This window comes from Dipodomys ordii, unplaced genomic scaffold (assembly GCF_000151885.1).
Source record: "Dipodomys ordii isolate 6190 unplaced genomic scaffold, Dord_2.0 Scaffold17, whole genome shotgun sequence".
NCBI lineage: Eukaryota > Metazoa > Chordata > Mammalia > Rodentia > Heteromyidae > Dipodomys > Dipodomys ordii.
In genome coordinates, this window is record NW_012267233.1 from 1,663,818 (window position 1) to 1,688,793 (window position 24,976).

The following is a 24,976-nucleotide window of genomic DNA, read 5'->3' on the forward strand; positions in this document are numbered from 1 at the left end:
TATGAAGATTGTTTTGAGCTGCAAAATACTTGTATGTATTTTAGAGAGAGAAAAACATGTGAGTGTGAGGGAGGGAAAGAGAGAGGGAGAAGGAGAATAAGGAGAGAAAAAAGAGAGAGATCAATAGAGACAGAGAACAAGAGAGAGATAAGAAGAAAATAGATTAGAGAGAGAGAAAGAGAGAAGGAGAGAGAAGGCATATAAAAAAGAACCTCACAACAAGAACAGATATAGTCTTGGATAAAGAGAAAAACAAGTAACTTTATCTACCCTGTATTTCCAAAGTGTCACAAACAGAATTATGTGATATTAAGATTTCAATTTTTCCATCTGAAGATATTTGATTATTACATTAATTACACATGACACCATAGAGTTCTTAGCATATTCCAGTTAAAATTTCTTAAAGGTAAATCTTGGAAAGTTTCATTTTTCAATAACCCTCATATTTGGTTGGCTGAACAAATAAATTTAAGAAACACAGTTGTAAAGATTCGCAGAAATAGGAAAATAAAATGAAACAGTAAAAATTTATTTCAACAAGAATAACTTTGATCATGTCCAGGAACAAGTGTCTTCTTCTGGCCACAAAGCCATCTCATTAATGCTTCTCCTGGCTATGAGAAAGATGGAAAACAAGTAATAGAGTTAAGCATCACCCAATGCAGAGAAATCCTTAGGGAGAGAGATTGTGTGGTTCATACTTGCATTTTTAAAATGGAGTGAACACAGAGACATATCTGTCAAATAAATGAGTAATACCATCATAAAATTTTCTGTCTCCATCATATGTCAATCAATGGCCTATTCAAAGCACAGCAAAGTCTTTCCAGAATGCATGTCAAAGACCACATAAGCACTAATGCCCCCTAAATATGTTGAAGGTAATCATTGTGTAAAGGGAGACTACTGGGAAATTACCAGCTGACAATGAGAGCAGGCCATATTTTTAACCTTCTGATTTTCCTTTGTCACTATGCAATTGGCACTCTTAGTCCTTTCATCACTGATACTTCTGATGAAGTTATATGTAGAAATGTTATCCTCTGTGAAGTTTTATTGTATTTATACCTTTAGTACCTTCAGTTTATAGTTTTTAGTAGTGATTTTATTCCAAAAAAGTGGTAAATAAGTAATTAATATGAGAAAGGTCAAACTTTACCTGTATATCTTAACATATTGATTTTTAAAGAATTACATTTTTGAAATAAATTGAATTCCTCAAAGGAGAAAAATCAATACCTAACAAATTGATCATTCAAACACTCTGGCAAAGGCTGGTAATATTATGGTGAACAAATAAATTTATGATATACACATTCCATAGATTAAAAATCCAGGTAAACTTAATGGTAACAAATATATACAGATATATTTCTATGAAAAAAGAATTTTTCAGTACAACAATCAGACAAAATTGAAGTAAATTATCCATTTAAAAAATCTAGCTTTCCAAAAACTCAATAAAGTTTATGGTTACTTAAAATATTTTCATAAAATAAAGAGGGAAATTAGGAACTGATGGATGGCTTTAAAACATGTTGGATTTTGTAATTCTAGCAACAGTAAAAAGATTACCTAGGGGTGAGTATTAGTGGCTTATACCTGTATTCCTACCTAAAAATAAATCAAAACAAATAAACAAACAAAAATGATTAAATAGTTGCTAATTTAAAATTGTGTATAGCATGCATTTGAAGTTGTATATACTATTTACAGATATGTTAAGGAGCTATGAAGATCTAATGTTGCCTTCTTTCATGGCACTAATTTATAAATAGTTTACTTTTCTCAGAGAATGTTATGTATGATCTTCTCAATGCTAAGCATCAAGGAGAAATGTAGCACAAATTCAATGAATACCCTAAAAAATTTAAGAAAAGTGAGGAAGAGTATGTTAGCTTATAAACTTCTAAGTATACATCAATATATGCAAATGTATTAACTAAATTGCAGTAATTCAAGAGATAACTCAAATAATGTAATTCTCTCAGAAGGGAAAAATCAATACTCAACAAAATAAAATACCAGGAAGCAGATGTTTGAAAGGGCTTGGGTGGGGTAAAGTGGAGAGGGGTAGAGGAATGAAGAGAAGAAGAGGGTGAATGCTATAGGGAACCCACTGTATATCCTACTAAATTAAGGAAGAATGAGGAAAGGGGGGAGATAAGAGAGCAGAGCGAAGGTGAGAATGGTGAAAGCAGTGGCCTTCATAAACAAACGCTGCATTCCCAAATCCTTTTGTTAAATGGCACCTCCTTTCTATAACTATTTAAAGACAATAAGCATATAAAAGCTAAGCATTTTAACAAAAGCTTTGAACAGAATCAAGATAAAATGTTTATCAAGTCTTATTGACAAAAAATCCTATAGGATCTAATCCACAAATGCAATGCCAACTATTATGACAGGAAATACTGTGAGAAGTTGTTTCTTTTTTTCTTTTTTTTTCTTTTCTTCCTCAACCCCCCCCCCCACAACTTTTGGTTTATCACCTGTTGTCACTGTATTTGATTTTGTTACCCAGTGTCTTGTATATACATTTATCTGATTTTGGGAAGGAAAGGGGATTAATAAAATGTTTAGACAAAGATCAAAAAGGTGAACCAATGCAACAGCAACATTCACAAGACATTTGTTGGAAATGAGCCTTACAGCTTGGCAGGGGGGTTGGAGTGGGGGAAAGAGAGTGAGAGAAAAACGAGGGAGGGGATAACAGTGTTCAACAAGAAATGTACTCATTACCGTATGTATGTAAATGCAACCCCTCTGTACATCACCTTGACAATTAAATTACAAAAAGAATGATATTCAAATGGAAATTGTGTTGACAATAAACAAATAGAGAAGTAAAGGAAGGGGTGGAAAGTACTTAAATCATTTTAGAAGCCATGAGATTCTCAAGGTGTTTTTCCCAATCCCAAATAAACTATGGAAAAAAGTGAATTGCAGAAAATGATCTAGTACAATAACTGTGTTGTGGATGACATGTGAGAGTTTGACCCCTTATCTCTATATTTCATATCTGAATACTTAATTTATTTCTGTGTGTAAAACTTTCCAGGTCTAGCCTCTATCTGCCATTCAAGGTCCCTACTCATTTCTTTGCATATGATGTATAAAATAACTCATTTGCATCTGAACTGTTTACTTTCTCAATCTCTCAGCTGTAAAAAACTTTAAATAAAGTTGATTTTTAATCTCTAGCTCTTAAGACAACATTAAAAAAGAAATGCATGCAATACTTAATTCTTAATAACTATCAGACCTGTGAAAAGTTAGATTGCTTTCTTAGGCTTGGCACTTTCCTTTCAATTTGTGGTTATTATAGTAATAAAATTCCATGACCCAGAACTTTGTATTTAATATTTTACTTTTGACTATTTGTGAGACCCTAGAGGTATATTGCCATTTAATTTAATGAGGTAACTGCAAAATTTATTTTAAAAATAATATTTATGAATAAAAAGTCATATGCTAGAATTTACTTCTGAATATATTTAAATAATCCATTTGCATTGCCTTTTATATTTTGGGTTCAAAATATATTTGAATATGTTCTGAGGGTTTCCTTATTAACAGTGGGTTAACAATGTTTTCTGTCCAATATTTGAAGGAGAATCTATAAACATATAATCCAAAGGAGTTAGTATATATAATTAATAACAGACTTAAAAATTACTTAACAGTAAAGAGAGTGGTTTAGTGTACATTATATCATAATAATTATACCAAATTTAAGTGATATTCCATCCTTTTATTGGAAAATTAATCTCTTCTGATTTTTTTTTAAATTTAGGCCACAGCCATGAATATCAAAGTTCACTCATGAATTAAAGTTTTTTTTTACTGAACCATGTATCTTTCCAAAGTATTGCACTTAGATTACCAGAGCATATACTTAATAAAGCCAAAATCAAGGTTAATATCATTACAAATAGTAATTAAATTCTCTCTGATAAGGATTAATCCTCTTATTTAATACTGATCAAAATCAGTTGTCTCAATGCTTATCAGTATTGTAAATGCTTATCACAATAACCAACAATCATTAAGAAGAGATTTAGGGTAACTCAAGAAAAATCATAATTGATAGGGGATAAAGGAAATTCATTGTCTTATAATTGTGATGGTTCATCAAATAACTTAAGATGTACAAATATCTGTATCCATTTATCACCTATGTATCTAATACTTTATTTCTATGCATGGATTAAAATATAGAAATGTTAAATGTCAATGCATAATAGAAAAAATAATAATACTTAGTTTGTATATTACTATATAGAATTAAATTAAGTAAAGAAATAAGTTGTTAAAATGATTTTTGAATATTTTAACACATATCTCCACAATATTTTATTACCCAACTATTATGTCTGTGTGCCAGTCCTAGGACTCTTGAACTCAGGCTTATAACTCTTACTAAGCTTTTTGCTCACATCTATATTCTTCTATTTGCGCCAAAACTCCACTTCCAACTTTCTAAAAGTCCATTGGAAATAACTCTCTAATAGACCTTCCTGCCTCAGCTGGTTTGAACTACAGTCCTCAGATCTCAGCTTCCTTCGTAGCCAGGATTACATGCAACAGCCACCAGCAATTGGCTATCTTACTTTTTAAGTGGTATATCTGTCTATTCATTTACTATTTATTGCTTCCTTTCCCTTCTGGCATTGATTAGAATGTTGATTCTGGCAATCACTAAACTGATTTTTCTCTTGTATTTTAACTAATTGTTTCTCTACAGTTCAAATTATATCAGTAAATACAATGATAAATTGGCAAAACAAATATTTATATACACTATGAGAGATTTAGGTACTTAAAATTTAAAATTTAAATAATTTTTACTTAAAATATTACTAACATAAAGACTACTACTGTAGTTCTTAGTTCAGAAAGTCTAAGTACAGTGAGCAGTCTGTGGAGAAGCATTTGCCTTTTGGAGGATGAGTAATAAGGACAGAGGCCCTACCTCTCAGTGCTAAATCAAAGGCAGTTTGAATTCATTCATCCTGCACCATTCACATTCCTGGATAAACCACAAATAAAACAGAAGAGAAAAAAAAAGAAGTAATAAGGAGTACATATCTATTGAACTTAAAAACTTCATGAAAGCTAGCAGAAATTGGAAAAGTGGAATTGTGCCTTAGATGACCCAGAAGCTCCATATCTGAGAAATTCATTAATGACAATTTTCTCTGTAAATGAATCTCTTTTCATGCCTGCTATTTCAGCTTGATCACAGAATGTTTTGAAAGTTTCAAACACATTCCCGCTTAGCTGTTAATGAACTTGTGCATTAGAAGAGAATTTTAAGCTTGATGTGCATCATTTTTTTTTCCCCATCAGGCCACAAAATGCCTGCGTTGTCCCTGCTAGATAACAAAGGAGAAAATGTGATCTGGTCTGTATTATTCTGTCCACGAAGATCAAATTGAGGACATGATTACAGAACAGCTCCAAAAAATAACTATCCCAAACCACTTTTTTCCAGTTTATTTTATTTTTCCAGTTTCCAAAGTGCTGGGATTACAATTCAACATATGACTAATAAGACAGCAAACTGCTGAAGTCTGTAGTTGGATTTATTCTTTTTACAATTTACTTATTATTTATTGCAGTCTCCCAACTTTTAAACAATTTTGAGTCCTTATCTTGGGGTTCATTTCGCTTAACATCAACTTATCTGACCATTTCTGCTTGTCTCAGACGTATACTAGTTATTGCAAATCAGGGAAATCATAGGACCTATGTTTCTTTGGGCCTGGCATACTTCATTTAATATAATTTTCTCCAAGTCTCTCCATTTCCTAACAAATGGGGCAATGTCATTTTTTCTGATGGAGGCATAGAATTCCATTGTGTATATATACCACATTTTCTTGATCCATTCATCTACTGAGGGGCATGTGGATTGGTTCCATATCTTAGCTATGGTAAATAATTCTGTAATAAACATTGTTGTACTGGTAGCTTTAGTATAGTCTTATGTGATCATTTGGGTAAATGCCCCAAAGTGGGATTGCTGGGTCATAGGGTGTTTTTTCTTTCTTGCTATTGTTTCTAACATAGTTATAAGATATTTTTGTTTCTTTGTATGGCCCTCCCCCATGGTATAACCCCTGTTTTCACTGTATTTGATGTTGGTATAATTTGTTGAGGAGAAGGGAAAAAACAAATTGTTTAAATAGGGATACAGGTGGACCCATTGCAACAATGAGATGTGAAGATGTTATGTCAAAGAACGAACCAACTTTGGCTGCAATGAGGGGCAGGGGAGGAAACGAGATGGGAAGGGATGGGAAGGGGAACAAAGGAGGTGGCAACAATGCTTGATAAGAAATGTACTCATAACCCCTCTGTACGGTATTTTCACAATAAAAAAAGAATGAAGTAAAAGAAAAAACAACTTTGAGGAAATTAACGTCAAATGTCTTTGTTATAACTCCTCAAAAAAATCCATCCTTTCAATGGCACATAGAAACAGCAAATAGGAATTTTTACTGTAGTTGTAATATTTATAATGTTGAATGGGTTGTTGGTGCCTAACACCTGTAATTGCAGTTCAAAGCCAGTCCTGGCAGGAAAGTCCATGGGTCCAATTAACCAACAGGAAAATCAATGAGTCCAATTAACTAGTAGAAAATCAGAAGCAGAGCTGTGGTTCAAAGTGATAAAGAACTAGCCTGGAGCACAAAAGCTCAGGGACAGCTCCCAGGTCCTGAATTCTAGTCCCAAGACTGACCAAAAAAAAAAAAAAAACTAAACAACAAAGAAACACAAAAACAACTTCAGATTGAGCAGGTGATTTCTTAAATATTAAAACATAAAAAGCTCAGAGAACATAAATGGATCTCAAAATAATTAAATATTCCATGGAACTCTAGGTAGAAAATGAATATTTATGTAATTTAACCTAGACATATTTCAGATTTGGTTATCACCAGTAGCCAAACAAAACAAGAGAGACCCAGGAAAACGTAGAAAGTTGCCATATGTTCAATTTATTCACTCCAGTGTCTTCAAAGTAAATTGCATGGGAGCAAATTCTTAGAAGGATAAACAGTGGGGAAGTAGACAGTTTCATCGGCTGGAAACATTGGAAAACAATAGCAGGAATATGTCAGAAATTGCTATGTCTTACCCATCTCTCCTTGCCAACATATGAGGGATCAGGAAAATGACAGAAAAATACACAGAAATGCAAGAGATACAATCATACATAAAACAAGAATTCTTGACTCCTTTCTTCATAAGGTACATCCTACATTCATTGCAAAGTGCTGACATGCAACCTCTGAGACACACCCTATAGTTAGCATCCAAATCTTCAGTATCTGTCTTACTACTTAACTATCCTCTAATGTCACCTGATCCATTGTCTTCCTCTTTTCTCTTTTTCTTTACAAAACATAAGACAGATAAATTGCTGTATGAAGACACTCAAAGCCCTGTCTATAATACTTTGTGATTTATCCATGAGTTACTTGATTGATTATTCACACATTTTTTATAATTTAGAAACAGTGTTACCTACATGGCATATCTTAATTTCATTAAAACCTATGTTATATTTAGTTGCAGTGATTAGGTAATGAGGACTTCACCAACCTGGTTGGGATTGGATCCAAGAGACAAAGCTGTGTGCAGAAGTTCCTGTTTTCACTGGCCCTTATACAATCTGTCAGAAAAGAATCTAGCTGATCTTTTCTCTGGAGGACACCGAATGCAAAATACAATACGGGAAAAATTGATTGCCTCCCCCCAAAGCAGTTAGCCTGCAAGGATCTTTATTTTAAACTTCCCAGCTCCCACAACGGTGAGCTCATTAAGTACTGTTCATTATGAAGTATCCAGTCTGTGGTTCTATTTTAGCAGTACAAATTGGACTGGACAATGTTAATGGTGCTATGGATAAAGTCATATTTCATATGGTAGAAAGTGAAGAAAAACATAGAAAAGAACAAATTTTATAAATTGAAATTAAGGCACTACTCCAATGTGATCGTACAAATCATCTAAGTAGACATTTATTTCCCAGTAGAAACTGAAATGGAAACAAAGACACAGTTCCATGAAGTTTTGAACTCATGGCTTTCACTTTCAATGAACAAGGAGTTATAATAGGATGAAATTGATTTTCCCATGTATCAGTGGAATACTGGGACAAAAGGGTACATGGTAGGTCCAGTGCTTAGAGAACCTTAGAAAAAACATATTGAAACAATTGCAATTTCTTTTTCAAAATGAAAAACCTGGACAGGTGTTTGATCTCATTTATGCTTTTTTTTGGGGGGGTGCAGTTATGGGGCCTGAACTCTGGGCCTGGGTGCTGTCCCTCAGCACTTCAGCTCAAGGCTAGCGCCACTTCCGGCTTTTTTCTTTTTGCTTATGTGGTGCTGAGGAATCGAACCCAGGGCCTCAGGTATGCAAGGCAAGCACTCCATCACTGAGCCACCTTCCCAGCCCCTCAGTTATGCTTTTGCATGGATATTGTATCTCAGTGATGACTAGGAAATAAATTGAGAAAACAAACAGTAGAATCAGATTGTCGGATAGGAATTATTTTAGCTGTAGATAAAAACCATTAAAATACCGAGTAGCCATCAGTCACAATAATGGAAACGATTGAATTAGAAGAAAATTTTAGAGCCTGAAGAGGCAAGATTTTCTCTAGATGTGGTGAGAAGGGAAGTTGGAAAATGGAAGTGAAAATGAAGAAAAGTATGCATGATTATGTCCAGTTTGGACATAAATAAATGAATAAATAAATAGAAAGGAAATACGTTCTTGGAGACAAGCATGACCTGTTTTAAGATTGGTTAAATTTAAGATTCACTTGTGGCATCTGAACATTATTGTATGAACCATGAGTGACATTCCTTATATATCTTTAAATATATATATATATATATATATATATATATATATATATAATTTTCTAAACACTTAGCTGCAGTGGCCCCTCTTGTAGTACTGCCCCTTGAAGACCCAATGCTGACATATACCTCTCCTCTGTTCTCATATGGGTCTAAGTTCACTTCCAGTGTCACAGATTATAGCAGAGTTTCAATCATCAGTTTCATCATAGTTCCTGCCCCAGAATGGAATCAGTTAATGGAATTCTAATATCCACTCTTTCTTTCTCATGTTTTGATAATTTTTGAATCATACTTTACACAAAGAAGTATTTTCCTTCAAGTGATATTTTGAAAATATCAAAGGACCAGACAACCACATTAGGTTAAAAGGAGCCAACACAGCAGGAAATAGAAGACATAGAAAACATTAAAAAATACCAAAAAGGTTATGAGACAATTATTCTTAACAGAAAAGTATGAACACAGGAAATGTAGATACTCACCTCATGTCAAGTGGCTTGCTTTGCTTTCTGCCACTTCATGACAGGTTGTTAAAAATGCTTTGGAACCTTTTAGTTTATATCATAATGGACTCTCAATTATATTTTCAGTTTTATGAAAGATGACTTATTATTTCCTTTTCCCATCCATGTCACAAATATATTTTTATGGACATGTATCTTTGTTCAACTGTGGATATTGTTCTTGTTCTCTCTCTCTCTCTGTCTCTCTGTCTCTCTCTGTCTCTGTCTGTCTGTCTGTCTGTCTGTCTGTCTCTCTCTCTCTCTCTCTCTCTCTGTCTCTCTGAGACCTAACATTGAATCTGAATTAAATTTAGATTATCGGTCTTCTATCACAAATGTTATTAAACACACATAAGTTTCATAGATAACACATTTCCCACTCAATTTTTTTTACCTTTTTTCTATTACATGAACTAGCAGCAATTAGTTTTTGTACTTTTAAGGAAGAGCAACACAATTGAAGCCTAGGATTATTAAGACTGATACTTTCAATTAAACAAATTTTAATAATGAAATTGACATCATTAGCCTTTATCTTCACGTGTGGGAATTTAGGTACCTTGTCTTATGTAATGTGTTCAAAAAATAATGTTTCACTAAGGTTCATATTTGTATTAAAGTACACAAATTCAAAACAATACCACAAAAATTTCAAAGTTTTACTTACAGTAATACAGTAATCCCAGTTTGAAACAAGAACTATGATTTACCTCCTTAAATGTCTATTATTTTTAAGTGTCTATTCTTACTTAAAACTATCAATAAATTCCACTACCCACAACAATGATCACCTCCAACTCACTTGAACTACTGCTTGGCCACATAGCTCCAGAGATAAACTTACAGATGTTTGGACAGTGTGAACTCAAACAGTTAATATCTTCTGACACATGTTCTCAGTATATGTTTTAATTTCTTGGCATTCATAATATTTATTATTTTCCCAGAAATAACATTTAATTGAAAACTACATGTAAGGCATTTCAATAGAAGAAGAATATGAGTTTGTGTTGGTAATAGAAGAAACAATACTGGAGAAAGAAAATATCAAGGTCATTCAAATTACAATAACACCAAGAACATTTTGTGTAACAAAATATACTTAGATCAACATTATGATTATAAATGTAGTGAAAATCAGTGAGAGAGAAAGAGCAAAAGAAAAAGAGAGAATGCATAGAAAACTGTACACTTACAGTTGATAATATCATCAAATTGAGGGCCAAGATTTCATCAGCTTCATAAATACTGAGGACACTGGATACCATGGATACCACAGTAACAAAAAAATATTTTAACACAGATAAAAATGGATTTGTAAACAAGATACCTTGATAGAGATGAAAAACAGCCACTTTTCCATATACTTAACAGAATAAAAGAAAACTACAAAGTTTCAAAGAAATAATATGTTATTTATGTTTTCAATTTCATTAAAGTTCCAACCAATAGTACTTTCCTTAATAAAATTATCTTTTGATGGCTTATGTTAATCATGCTGTTTATTTATATAATTAAACAAGCAAAAATTTCTATGATTTTGTTTATTAAATGGGAAAAACTTTTGCATTAATGTATTGTTTGTTTGTTTTTCTGTAACTTGTGAGGTTTGAACTCAGGGACTGGGTGTTGTCTCTGAACTTTTCTCGTCAAGGCTAGTACTCTACCACTTTGAGCCACCACTCCACTTATGGTTTTCTGGTGTTTAATTGGAGATAAAAGTCTCATGGAATTTCCTGCGTTGGCTGGCTTCAAACCATGATCCTCAGATCTCAACCACCTGTGCAGCTTGGATTATAGGCACAAGTCACCAGTGCCCAGTAATATAGAAAATGCATTTTTCAAATAAAGTTTTGGTATGTATACTTTTATTGGAGACATTATTGCTAGGTGAGGTAAATACTTTTAATGCTTTTGATATCATAACTTAGGTGATAATCATTCTGTCCTTAAATTAAGCACACACTAAATATTTTGGTTCACTGTTAAGAAATTAAAAGAAAAAAAATTTCCTGATCATTTATTTTTTTACTTGCAGAGATTAAGTTGTTGTGTTTTGCTGTGTGTGTGTGTGTGTGTGTGTGTGTGTGTGTGTGAACTCTGGGCCTGGGTGCTACTTTGAGCTTTTTCTGTTTATGTGGTACTGAGGAATCAAACCCAGGGCCTCATGCATGCAAGGCAAGCACTCTATCACTGAACCACCTTCCCAGCCTGCAGAGATCAGTTTTTAAGCGATATGACCATTAAAGTAAGCATGGATATAACATGAGATTTATTGTGAACCATAACCAACTGATCAACCAAGGAATCTGTGTTAAAGCAATATGAGTGGATAATTCTGTTGGCCTTTCTTAAATATATATATATATATATACATATATTGTTGAATATTTCAACATGATATAAAAACTGAAATAAACATGGTCTCAGAAACTGTATTTTCATGAGCTTTAATTCATTTCTTTATTTTCTTTTGATGTATTTGGATTAATCTCTATATAACATGGAGCCTGATATTTTATTTGTTTATGAAACTTAAAATTCATTTTGGTAGTTAAAATTTAGAGGGACAGCATGTATTTCTTGTTTCCACCAGGGAATATTGTGTAAGCTGCTTATCTTTCAAAAATTCAGTCAGCATTACCCATGGCAGAGACGTCATGGGAATACAGAGGCAATAGAATTAGTGGGGAAAAAAAGTGCTACATTTCACAAAGCATACTAAAAAGAAAAAGATAGTGTCAACCAACTGGAAATTAGCCCTAATGTTTTTGTGTAAACTTATCAATAAATAAATCCAGACCAAAGTAATCACACATGCACACACACACACACACACACACACACACACACACACACACACACCCCAAATGTAGGAATTGAAGATGGTCTATTTTCAACTTTGTTTCAGAAAAATAATATTAAGCAATGAAATCTGCCATTTTTAAATTTTCAACCTATTTGGTCAGTTGGAAATCTGAGAACAAATTTGACTAGGTTGTCAGGTACTAGTGGAGATATTAGTATAAATTAATATCTAAAAAGGCACCTCTTCTATCAACACCATAAGCATCACTAGCCAGATATCCAGCAGGAATCTTGTGATCCAGAATAACAACAATAACTAATTTTTTAAACATATTTTTATTGTAAAGGTACTGTACAAAGGGGTTACAGTTACATGAGTAAGAGAATGAGTACATTTCTTTTCAAGCATTGTTACCCCCTCCTTTGTTTTTCCCCTACCATCCCTTCCCTCTCCACTTCCCCAACTCCTTCCTCCCCCCACCGCCTCGTTGTAAAGTTTGTTTTCATCATAGTGTCTTGTACATGTCATTGTTACAATGGATTGACCTGTATCCTTGTTTCAGCATTTTGTTATTTTCCTTCCCCTCCCCAAATTAGAAAAATGTATATACAAGATGCAGGGCACTGACATCCTATCTTGGGGTTAATTTCTCTTAGCATCTCTTATATGGTCATATGTGTGTAGCTTTTGACCTTTTCTGCTTGTCTGGTAAGATTAACCTAGACGTATACTCTTTATTTCCAATAAGGGAAACCATGGGACCTATGTTTCTTTTTTTTCCTTTTCCTTTTTTTATTGTGAAATACCATAGAGAGGACCTATGTTTCTTTGGGCCTGGCTTACTTCACTTTGTATAAGTTTGTCTGTCTTTTCATTTCCTAACAAATGGGGCAGTTTCATTCTTTCTGATGGAGGCATATAATTCCATTATATAATATATATATATACACATTATATAAGGAAATGTGATATTATATATATGATATATATCATATATGTATACATATATCACATTTTCTTGATCCATTCATCTACTGAGGGGCATCTGGGTTGGTTCCATATCTTAGCTATGGTAAATAATGCTGCAATAAACATAGTTGTGCTATTAGCTTTAGTATGGCCTTGTGTGTGGTCCTTTGGGTAAATGCCCAAAAGCGGGATTGCTGGGTCATAGGGCAGCTCTATGTGGAGTCTTTTGTGGAACCTCCATACTGCTTTCCAAAGTGGTTGAACAAGTTTACACTCCCACCAACAGTACAGTAGGATTCCCTTTTGGCCATATCCCCTCCAGCATCTGTTGTTATTAAATTTCTTGATTATAGCCATTCTAACTGGGATGAGGTGGAATCTCAATGTTGTTTTGATTTGCATTTCTTTTATGGCTAGAGAAGTTGAGCATTACTGAAAGATGTTTGGGAAGACACAAAAATCTTTCAGGGCTGGGAAGGTGGCTCAGTGGTAGAGCACTTGCCTTCCATGCCTGAGGCCCTGGGTTCGATTCTTCAGCACCACATAAGCAAAAAGAAAAAAGCCGGAAGTGGCACTGTGGCTCAAGTCATAGAGCGCTAGCCTTGAGCTGAAGAGCTGAGGGAAAGCGCCCAGGACCAGAGTTCAGGCCCCACCACCGGACCAAAAAAAAAAAAAATCTTTCAAAGCTGGGCACTTGCACTGGTGGTTCATGCCTGTAATCCTAGCTACTCAGGAGGCTGAGATACAAGTTTTGCAATCTAAAACCAGCCCAGGCTGGAAAATCCAGGAGACCGTTATCTCTAATTAATCCCCAGTGAACCAGGAGTGGCACTGTGGCTCAAAGACAAGAGTGCTAATCTAAGAGAAAAAGATTAATGACAGCACCTGGGCCCTGAGTTCAAGCCCCATGACTGACCCCCCCAAAATTGTTTTTTTTCAAAACATGATTGCTTAATTTGATCTCTCTTAATGAAGAGTTAGGAAGAAATGTTAAAGCCTTCATTCTCTTTCCTAAGTTCTTCAGTTCCCAGAGACAAGCAATAGAAATTAATTTAGTATAGAGATGTCTCAAACAGAGACATCTAAGTTACAACAATTTATCTCTACCCAAACAAGATTTCACCCCCATGTCTGCCTAAATTTCCAGCCTGTGATGGTTGATATTTTCAATTGGTTAATTCAAAGTGATTTGATTCCCCTTGTCAGTGAATAGTTAGAGGATTTACTAGAGGCACCACACTACTTGTAAGGAGAACAAAAGTAAGCTAAAGAACTTTTAGTAATTAACTTCTGTTTTTCATAATCAATTGCTGAAGTCATCACCAAATTTTAGTAAAACCTTAGTAAAATGACAAGATGCTCAAGGCAACATTTTTTCAACACATACTAGGGTCTGACACGTAAAAACAAAATGAAGAAAACATTATTATGATTGCTTATTTCCTAGGTACCACTGTACTTATTACATGAAAAGGCCATCAACAAATATGACTAGAAATTGAAGCTACATAAAATTATTTCCCTGAAGTATAATCTATGGAAACTTAACATTAGTTTACAGCATAAAATAAGTAGCAAAAAGTTATTTGGAAAAATTTATTGGTAAGTTGGGAAAGAAGGGAATTTGGAATTAATTATTAAAGAAGAAAACTTAATATAAAATTCAAAAATGATTAAACTTATGATGATAAAATAAGCTTTGGAATTTTTCCAGACACTGGGCTAGCCTTCCAAATTAATGCAAAGCCCCAAGGTCTCAGAGCTAACCCAAGCAAAACATGAATATACCCATCATGTTACCAAGAACTTGCTATGATTTTATCTCATTCAATCATTGCAGTATAGCATAATCAATAATCTTTCAGGCTGGGAAAGTGGCTCAGCTGTAGAGTGCTTGCCTTGTATGCGTGAGGCCCTGTGTTTGATTCCTCAGCACCACATAAGCAGAAAAAAAAAAAAAACAGAAGTGGTACTATGGCTCAAGTGGTAGAGTGTTAGCCTTGAGCTGAAGAGCTGAGGGACAGTGCCCAGAGTTCGGGCCCATGACTGAGAAAATAATTAATAATAATAGGAGGATAATAATAGGAGGAAGAAGAAGAAGAAGAAGAAGAAGAGGAGGAGGAGGAGGAGGAGGAGGAGGAAGAATCTTTATATAATACCACACACAAATTAGTTAACTATATTATGATGAGCTTAAAAATTTCTGAAAGTCACAAAGTCCAAATTTTCAAAGAGTCTAAATATATATCTGGAGTTGGCATTATGAACCTGCTTTTAAATCAAATCAAAGTTATAAAAATGGAATCAGCAAGATAATTCAATCCTGAAACAGGTTGCAGAGAATTCTGAGTTAGGGTCTTCGAATTAAAGTGTGCTGCTAAGCAAAGAGAGTTGAGAAAATAGAAATTTGAAAGATTGCATTGCGCAAACAGCACAGCAAGACCTAGTTTCTCTTTCAAGAGGAATAAAACAAAGAAAAGAGTTGGATCATGAATATATGTGTATTGTAAAGAAATATTGCTTGGGGAGCATTAAATATTAATTCTAGAGTTTAAAAAAATGCATCTACAGTATTCCATCAGATATCAAAGTGAGACCTTGACAAAATGAAATATTTATATATAAATAAAAGTGTCCATAAAGGGATTTAAAGTTTATCCCTGCATCTGCCACTCTCATATCACAACAGCAGAAGGTTGTCAAAATGACATAAGTCTACTTTCTTGGCAGAAATCATGTTTTAAAAATCACACAAAATTCTTTAGCAGAAAAATACAACAAAGATAAGGGTTTGATGTTGTTATTAATTGAAAACATCATTTAAACACTTATAATTCAGATTATTTGAAAGTATGCTACATAGTCATTTACTCAATTATATTTTATTTAGAATTATAGAAAATAGTAACCAAGAGTTAGAAAGTATAAAAATGTCTTGCATTTATGAAGTTTATGTTTTAATTGAAAGAAAATTAAATTAAGAAAATGAATAAAAATATTTCAATTATAGTTTGAGGATATAGCTCAGTAACAGAGCATGTATCTAGTCTTTATAAGACACTGGATTCAATTCTTGGCACCCAACAAAAAATAAGTTAGTAACTTAGAACTTCCATAAAGAATTAAAGAAGGGTATCAAAGGAAGAGGTATTTAGTTTCATGGTCTAATTTGTGGGGATTATGAAAGATACAATATACAAACCTGGAAATCAACAGCATTTTAAAAGAACTATTGTAATTATAGAATTGATGCAAGGTTTCAAGTTAGCCTCAACTTTAGAATATAAAACAGTAACAGTTATACTTTTGCTATAATAATACAAGTTATAATATTAAAATCACTGAATTCTAGGTTCTGGTTTTATATTAATATCTCTCTCTCTCTCTCTCTCTCTCTATATGTGTGTATGTGTGTATATGTATGCATGCATGATGGGGCTTGAATCATGCCTTGTGCTCTTGCTTGAGTTTTTGCTCAAGGCTGGTCCTTTGCCATTTGAGCCACACTTTCACTGCTGATTTTTAATTGAAGATGTTGTTTAATTGAAAATACAGACCTTTTGGTTTATCTGCTTAGGCTGACTTTGAACTTGATCCTCAAATCTCTTCCTCTTGACTAGCTAGTATTATAGGTTTAAATCACCACTATCTGACCATTTATTTCTCTGAACTTACTTTTCCTTCATCTAATATATATCTATCCCACATATAATAAGTGCCAGGAATTATTAAACAGATAGATATCTTGCTACACAGCAGTTAATACTGCATGTAAAAGCCTTGACCACTTTTATTTTCATCACAGAAAATATAAAATTTACAATACGAGTATTTTTATTCACTGGTTGTTTTCCTTTTTCTTCGATGAATTATAATTTTAAGGCTATATCTAAGATGCTGATTGCTGAACCCTATATCACTAATACTGTACACTAGATATGGGGGGGGGGATGAAGGAATTTTACACCTTTTTCAGGTGTCAAAACCTACTCAACTCTTTGTCATTTACAAAAACAAACAAACAAAACCTACCAGTTTAATACAAGAGCATAGACAGTTGAATGGAAGAACAGCTGTTGCATGAAGGCATCTTTCCCATCTAATAACAAGTGTAACATTAGACACTTTACAGGCATCAAGTGAATAGTTCTAGCAACTTTTTTCTACAGTTATAATGTAAACTCATTGCATCCAAACTGATTTTTCTCATTTTAGTCTTAACACTGTTCACAATCTTGACTTAATATCAATTTTCCAGCCATCTCATTGTATAGACCAAAAAGTTTGTGAGCATCTTTCTTCATCTCTCTTCCTTAGCCATTTGAAGAAGTCCACTGGCTTAGAAATCTGTCATATCAATTTTTGTTTTGAATTCATCATATTTCCCCTTAAAGATACCATAAACCTTCTTTCTCCATTAATTTATGCATTGCTTTATTTCATTCTATCTTGCTTTTTTGTGCTATATTATAAAAATGACTAGCAACGAAGACTCTCCCCTATTCTTGGGACTATAATTTTATTCACCTAAATAAAATGAAATTAATAATCCCAACCTAAAACATTACCCCACAAATGAATTACTTCAGTAATTAAACTTTCATAATAATAACTTTCGCCTGAAATAAAAGTCCCAGTAATGTAGTCCATAATACCTTCCACACCCAATATTTTCTATGCTCAAATTGTTGTCAGTTGCTTAACATTTCCCAAAGATTTCCTTTATTTTTCCTTCTATATTTTTTGATTCACAATTAAACCTGTCTAAAGTATATTTACCTCCTTTGATGTGTAGTTAAATCCTCTTTATCTGACATTTTCCAGAAACACCTCTTCTATAAATTTGCAGTCTTAGCTGACACTCATTTCCTCATAATGCTTACACATTGTATTGGTAGATGATCAATCTTATCTTCTTTACCAATTTCTGAAAACTCAAATTTTCTTAGACATCAAAATGTTTTATCCAATTCACTCATATAAATCTGTGGTCCATAGGTAACTTTAACAAATAAAAAGAAGACCAGTCAAGGAATTAAAAAACACCCATCAAGTTTAATTTACTATGTCATCTCTAAAAGATTGCCTGTTGATGTTATTTTTCAATTATTAAAATGGTGATAGCTATTTTAAAAGATAAACTATATTCCAGGATCAGATTTTTATTTTGAAAATGAACTAATTCTTATTGTTTTCACACAAAACCTATATGTATGCATGCATAACAGCTTATTCATTTACAAATAAGCATAATTAATTTTACATTAATAGGAAACAAGATTAAAGAGGACAGATGAGGAAATGTTAATATTATAAGTCTATCTATAGAATATTCAAAACTCCAATATATGAGAATAATGCATTTTAAATGATACTGAGTTTTCTTCTCATAATTTTCTGAAGAAAATTCCAAAGTCTAAATTTCTGCAGGTACAAGTCTGAATGAAATCATTTATACATCTCATTTGCATTGTATTGCTCCCTCCCTTCTTCCCCCACCTTCCCATTCACACACATACATACATACACACTCACAACTTGATCATTCAATGATGAATAATATTTTTGTGTGGGGTTTTAACTGTGTTTATACCTTCAGGATATGGATATCAATAATAAAAATCATGCAGTGGTAAGCCAGCATCTTTTGTAAAAGAAACACACCAGACACTCTCTTAAGAAGAAAACAACAATAATCAAATCCTTAGACTAACAGTTTAAATCTAGTCATGCCTTCTAACTCTTGATTAAATAAAACACAATAAAAGTAATTCAGGAGATGCTATTGACACATTAGGCTATAACCAAGTCTTGAATAGCACAAACTTTTCTATTATTAAACATACTCTAGGAGAACAAAATAAATAACACTTGGAAGTCTGATCCCTAATTAAGAAAGTAGAAAAATTCATCCAATAAAATGTAGGACACAGATGTGTCTTTGTAAAGAAAACACCTTAAATATCTTAAATAACTTATCAGGTTCAAATTCAATTTGTAAGAATGTTGCTCATGTAACTGTAACCCCTCTGTACAGTATTTTCACAATAAAAAACATAAAAAAGAATGTTAATATAAGAGGAATCAATCAGTACATTTAAAATCAGGTAGATATACACAATGAAAGTATACACATCCATCAGAAAGAATGACGTTGGTAAGGAAATGGAAAGACAGAAAAATTATATTAAGCAAAATATACCAGACCCAGAAAAACATAGGTTGCATGGATACCCTCATTTGTGGTAGCTAGAATATCCTGATAAATGTACAAGTAACCACACTTGGTGGTTTTTTTTTTAATCTGGATTTAAGACTTAATTACTTTCCCTTGTCCATCGTACTCTCTTAGTGCCATTTGACAGACAATATCAGAAGTCTTTCTTAATTGCTGTTATTGAGGTTTGTGTTATACTGATGCAAAATTGCATGTTTTCTTGTTAGTCTCCATACTACAGAAATGTACACTGTTGGAGAATACAGTGTGTATATTATACATTTTTAGGATTAGTTTTACCCAGATCATTTCCTCTTGAGCAAAGCCAGCAAGAACTACTGGAACACACTGGTAGTTAGGGTTAGTGAGTACTTGTTATATAGGAAAACGTGGAGAACTATAGAGAATTCCACTGAAAGGGTGTTAGAAAGGAGTTAGGATACTATGGCATTTGATTTTGTACTTGATAACTTTGGGGACTAGCCTGAAGAGGTCTAAGACTTTTTTCTAGATAAGATGCTTTCATGACAATAAGTTCAATGATTTGATACCTTAATACATCATATCTAGGATAAGGAAAAGATTCATCAAATGATTATGAAAGTCTTTTGGTTTTGACATTGTTAATTTTTTTCATGCTGGTAATAGAACTTGAACCTGGGGTCTTATACTTTCTCTTGGCTTTATATTCAGAACTGATATACTTGAGCCACACCTCCACTTCTAGCTTTCTAATAATTAATTAGAGATAAGAGTTTCATAAATTTGTCTGCCCAAGCTGGCTTGGAACCTTAATCCTCACATCTCAGCCTCCTGAGTAGCAGGTGTTAACAGAACTCAGGTATTGACTACCATTGATGACTTTAGTTCTTTTCAAACAGAATTGCAGAGTCATTTTCATTTGCTTTTGATGTTTTCTTCACCATTATTTATCAGAAGTATGGTCTTGCCTGATCATGATACTCAGTAAAGTATTTTTAGATGAGTAGCAGAATAATTCTAACACTAAGGTTGTTTCAAATTACAGGTCAGCCTTTAAATTAGAAATGCTTTTCTCCTTTTCTAAAGAGATAAGTAAATGGATGGCTTAAGGCTACATTTCCGCAACGACTGGCCCACTATTTCATGGCATTTCAGTTATGTCAGAGTCCAGAAACTTCTAGTTCATCCTAAAGAAAGCAAAGTCCCACACTACACAACCAAATCTGGATTGGTTTGGAATGTATCAGGAACAATCTTTCCGTGTCACAACCTTTCGCAAATGTGTGCAGTGCCCTCCATGAAGCAGTCATTTTCCTTTTCTTATGATTTTGGTGTATCCTTAACATTTGTCTTGATCAATTGAAGACAGCTGAAGTAACATGGCTTCATCTTACACTTTTAAGCGGTCGAATAACCTTTCCGCTTGGAAGGTATTCAGGGTTCAAGATCTCTAATGTTTCACCTTATTGCAAAGATGCCTAACCTAGTTATCAAAGAGAGATGATGGGTTGTCATGTGGAGAATTCCATATATATGTTCAACTATTTGAAAAAAGTCATTTTTTAGACCTTTAAGCCATACATGACACCAACTGCAAAAACAATGCCTGTGATCCTAGCTAATCAGGAAGCTGAGATCCGAGGATCATAGCTCAAAGCCATCCTGGGCAGGAAAGTCCGCGAGATGCTTACTTTTAATTAAGCACCAGAAAACCAGAAGTGGCGCTGTGGCTCAAATGGTAGAGTGCTTTCATTGAGCTGAAGAGCTCAGGGATAGCCCCCAGACCCAGAGTTCAAGCCCAACAACCAACGGGAGTGGGAGGTGAAGGGGTCTGGGGAGGAGAAATATGACTATGCTTAAGGAAACCCCAAAGAAGAAATAACCTGTCAATCAATATAAGGTGTTGGTGGTAGTGTACATGAAATATGTACACTGAAATTGTCTGACTTGATTAGAGAAAAAGCAAGTTGAAACAAAACTTTTCTGAAGTGTGTGGGGATTAAGAGAAAAGGACTAAGGGGTACGTGAGTGGACACCTTCACAACACTTAACGAACATGCATCAAAATGGAACTAGAAATTTTGAAGGAAATGTGGACATTGGATAGAAGACTGAGCAAAATGACAGAAGCTATGACTTATAGAGATGTATTGTACACCTGAATGAAATGTTGAATTGAAACTCCTTTGTACAATAGTTTAATAAAAAATAATAATAAATAACACTTAAAGAGATCCAAAGAAATACTCATTTCTATCTCTCATTTTGAGCTGGTACACTATCTTCTGATATCCTCAAATATCCATCAGACTTTCCGGTTTTCAGGTCTTTAGACTCAGATTATATTACAACAATGTATTTCTGATATGAGAAAGGGTGAAGGAGAGAGAGAAAGAGAAACGAAGGGCACTATTTTTTTTCCTACCTTGGTGTAACCATTTTGAGCGGATGAATACATCTATTTCATTTGACTGAGATCACAGTCACATCTTTTTCATACTGAAAGCCCAGAAGATTGATGCCAAAAGCCAACTGAACATTGACTTGGAAAATACACAAACTATGATCCAAGAAAAAGGAATTTCATTTTTTTAACTCTACTGATACCAACTAGAAAAATGGAAAAATAGGTGCAAAAGTTTGTTCTCTGACATCTTAACTCGGTGGTGTTTGACTCTTTAGGTTAAAAAAAAATCCAAAGTAAGCAAAATGTATTATTTTCCTGTGGCTTTGATTGTTTCATTAGAACAGGCACCTGAGGGTTTCTAAGAGAGATGAACAGGGAACCAGTAAATCAGGTGTCTGGCTGGCAAGGAAGCAGATTCTAAAAGTGTGGTCCCAGTGGCTGGAGAGGAGACAGCACTAATGGTTGTGGTGAGGATGGCAGGGAGTCTTGTGGCCCTTTTAAGTCTAGCCTGGCAGGCAGCAGCTTTCGAGGCATACATTTGCAAACCGCTGAGGTATTAGATATGGAAGAGTTCTATAAAGCAGCTGAGAAGTGCTTTTACCTCATACTGATGCAGTTCTAACAACAGCCAAAATAAAAGGTTTGGGGGAAGAGAGTGAGATCACAAAATAAGTTAAAGTCTTGGTATTACTTTTAATTGTACCTCTGTTTTAAGATGTGTGAGCTATTTCTTGCTGCTTTTGCAGACAGGGTGAAATGAGAATACTGACCTTGGAGCACTGTGATTTGTGCAATCTAATTGGGTTACAAATGGTGGTATTCAGAGGACTGGGTATCAGAAATAATTTTGTAATTAGAACAGGTGGCCTCCAAGAGCAAATGTGAACATACTTAATTGAGACAGAAAACTTTAATTGGCAAGAGTAGACAAAAAGCAATTTCTTTTTGAAACATCTGATTAAGATGTGGTAGATCTGTGTATGAGACCCAGCTAGAAACACAGTGCACTTTACTGATGTCTTTGCTATAATTCTGGATACTACCTTTCATTATTGCTTAGAAACACTTCGTAGAGTAGGGGACACTTGCCTTCTCCTGGTGGAAAGGCATCATTTCCCCCCCCCATTACCAAAGAAAAGCATTTGCACATTATCTTTTTGAAAAGTAGGCATTGTGTATTTAGTGAATGTAAACTGATGAGTTTTAATTGATCTGTAATGTCTTACATGTTAAATTTGTATAGTTATGTGAACATATTGATATCTACTTCTAGTACTATTTCAAAAAGCTTTGAGAATCATAATAATATTCAAAATCCTATCAGAGAAACAACAATAAAGAAATCTGTTTAAAGAGACACAGAAAGCTTCCCAAAGGCTGAGATCTAAAAAAAAGCAGAGCACAAAAAGATCAAAGTTCATCAGGTAACTAAATTCAACCATGATAAACTCACTCTCTCTCTCTGCCTCTCTCTCTCTGTCTCTCTCTCTCTGTCTCTCTTACTCTCTCTCTCTATATATATACATAATACATAAATATAAGACTGTTTCTGTTTACACAAAATAAATTACCTGAAAAAATTCCAAATTCCCAACAAACGTATATATAGAGATTTGTATATTTATGTGTGTATAGATAATATATATCAGAAACAAACTTTGAAATATTAAATCAAAGAGATAATTTTTATAGTTACAAAAGGAAGGAAACAGACATAAGTGTGTTCAGTTTGCCTCATGAGAAACTTATCTACATTAAATTTAAAATATTTAAAAGGACCATTTGTAATTCTCAAAGGGCTAACGGAAAAATACAATAATGAAGAATGCTATATGCACCAAAGCCAGTACTCAGAAATGAAAAAGAGATGAATGCATTTAGAAGTACAAGCTGACAGAATTTACCAGGTCTAGATCTATCCAGTTTGAAATGTTTAGAAGTGTTCTTTAAAATGAAAGAACATAGAATAGATATAGAATAAGATAAAGACATTTGAAAAGACAAATATTATCAAGATTACATTTATATAAAATCACAATGCTCTAAGGTTTGAACTACATTGGGCAAACCACTTATATGCTTGTGAGAAGTTAAAATAATATAAAAAGTTAAAGTAAAAACATATGCATTTATATGTTAAGACAGAGGTAAAATAATTATATACAAAATGGAACATTACAGATTCAAAATGCAATCAGATTTGGTGAAGCATACATGTTATCCCAGGTACCCAGGACCCATAATGATTGTGGTTTGAGTCTAACCTAAGCAAAATATGCAAAAATTAAAAAAATAGAAATGGATGCAGTGTCATCTATTTTTTATGCTAGGCTAAGTGTGAAGCTTAAATAGGAACAAAGTTTTGATTGGCCCAGGGAAATATTGAGATCCTGTTCAATAATTAACAAAAGCCAAAGGGCTGGAGTGTTTGCCTAGCAAGCTAGAGTCCCTGAGTTCAAGGTCTAATAGAAAACAAAAGTCAATGAACAAACCAAAAAAGAAAAAGAAAATGAAAAGACAAACAGAAGAAAAATAATTGAAAATGCAATAAATAATAAAGTACAGTGCAGAAATTTTATCAGTATTTCTCACTCTTTTTCATTTGCCTTTTACTTTTCATATCTTCATGATTAGTGTACAGTTATTATTATTACAATAAAGGTCATTACAATCAAAGAAGGTATTTGTAAATATCATCATAATCACAAGACAAAAATCTACAATAGATATATCAAAAATAATAAAGAATCAAGCCTCTACTTGGGAAATTCATTTAGTCACACAAGCAGATTATAAAATAGGGAATTTTATTTTTTTATCGTGAAAATACTGTACAGAGGGGTTACAATTACATGGGCAAGATAATGAGTACATTTCTTATCAAGCATTGTAGCCTCCTCCTTTGTTTGTTTCTCCTTCCCATCCTCCCCCCATCCCCTCACCCAATCCTCCCCGCTCCCGCCCCCCCCACCAAAGTTGTAAAGTTCGTTTTCGATATAACGACTTGTACATCTCATTGTTGCAATGGGTCTACCTGTATCCCTATTTAAACGATTTGTTTTTCCCCTTCCCCTCCACAAATTATATCGACATGCCTCCATCAAAAAGAATGAGATTGCCCCATTTGTTAGGAAATGGAAAGACTTGGAAAAAATTATATTAAGTGAAGTAAGCCAGGCCCAAAGAAACATAGGTCCCATG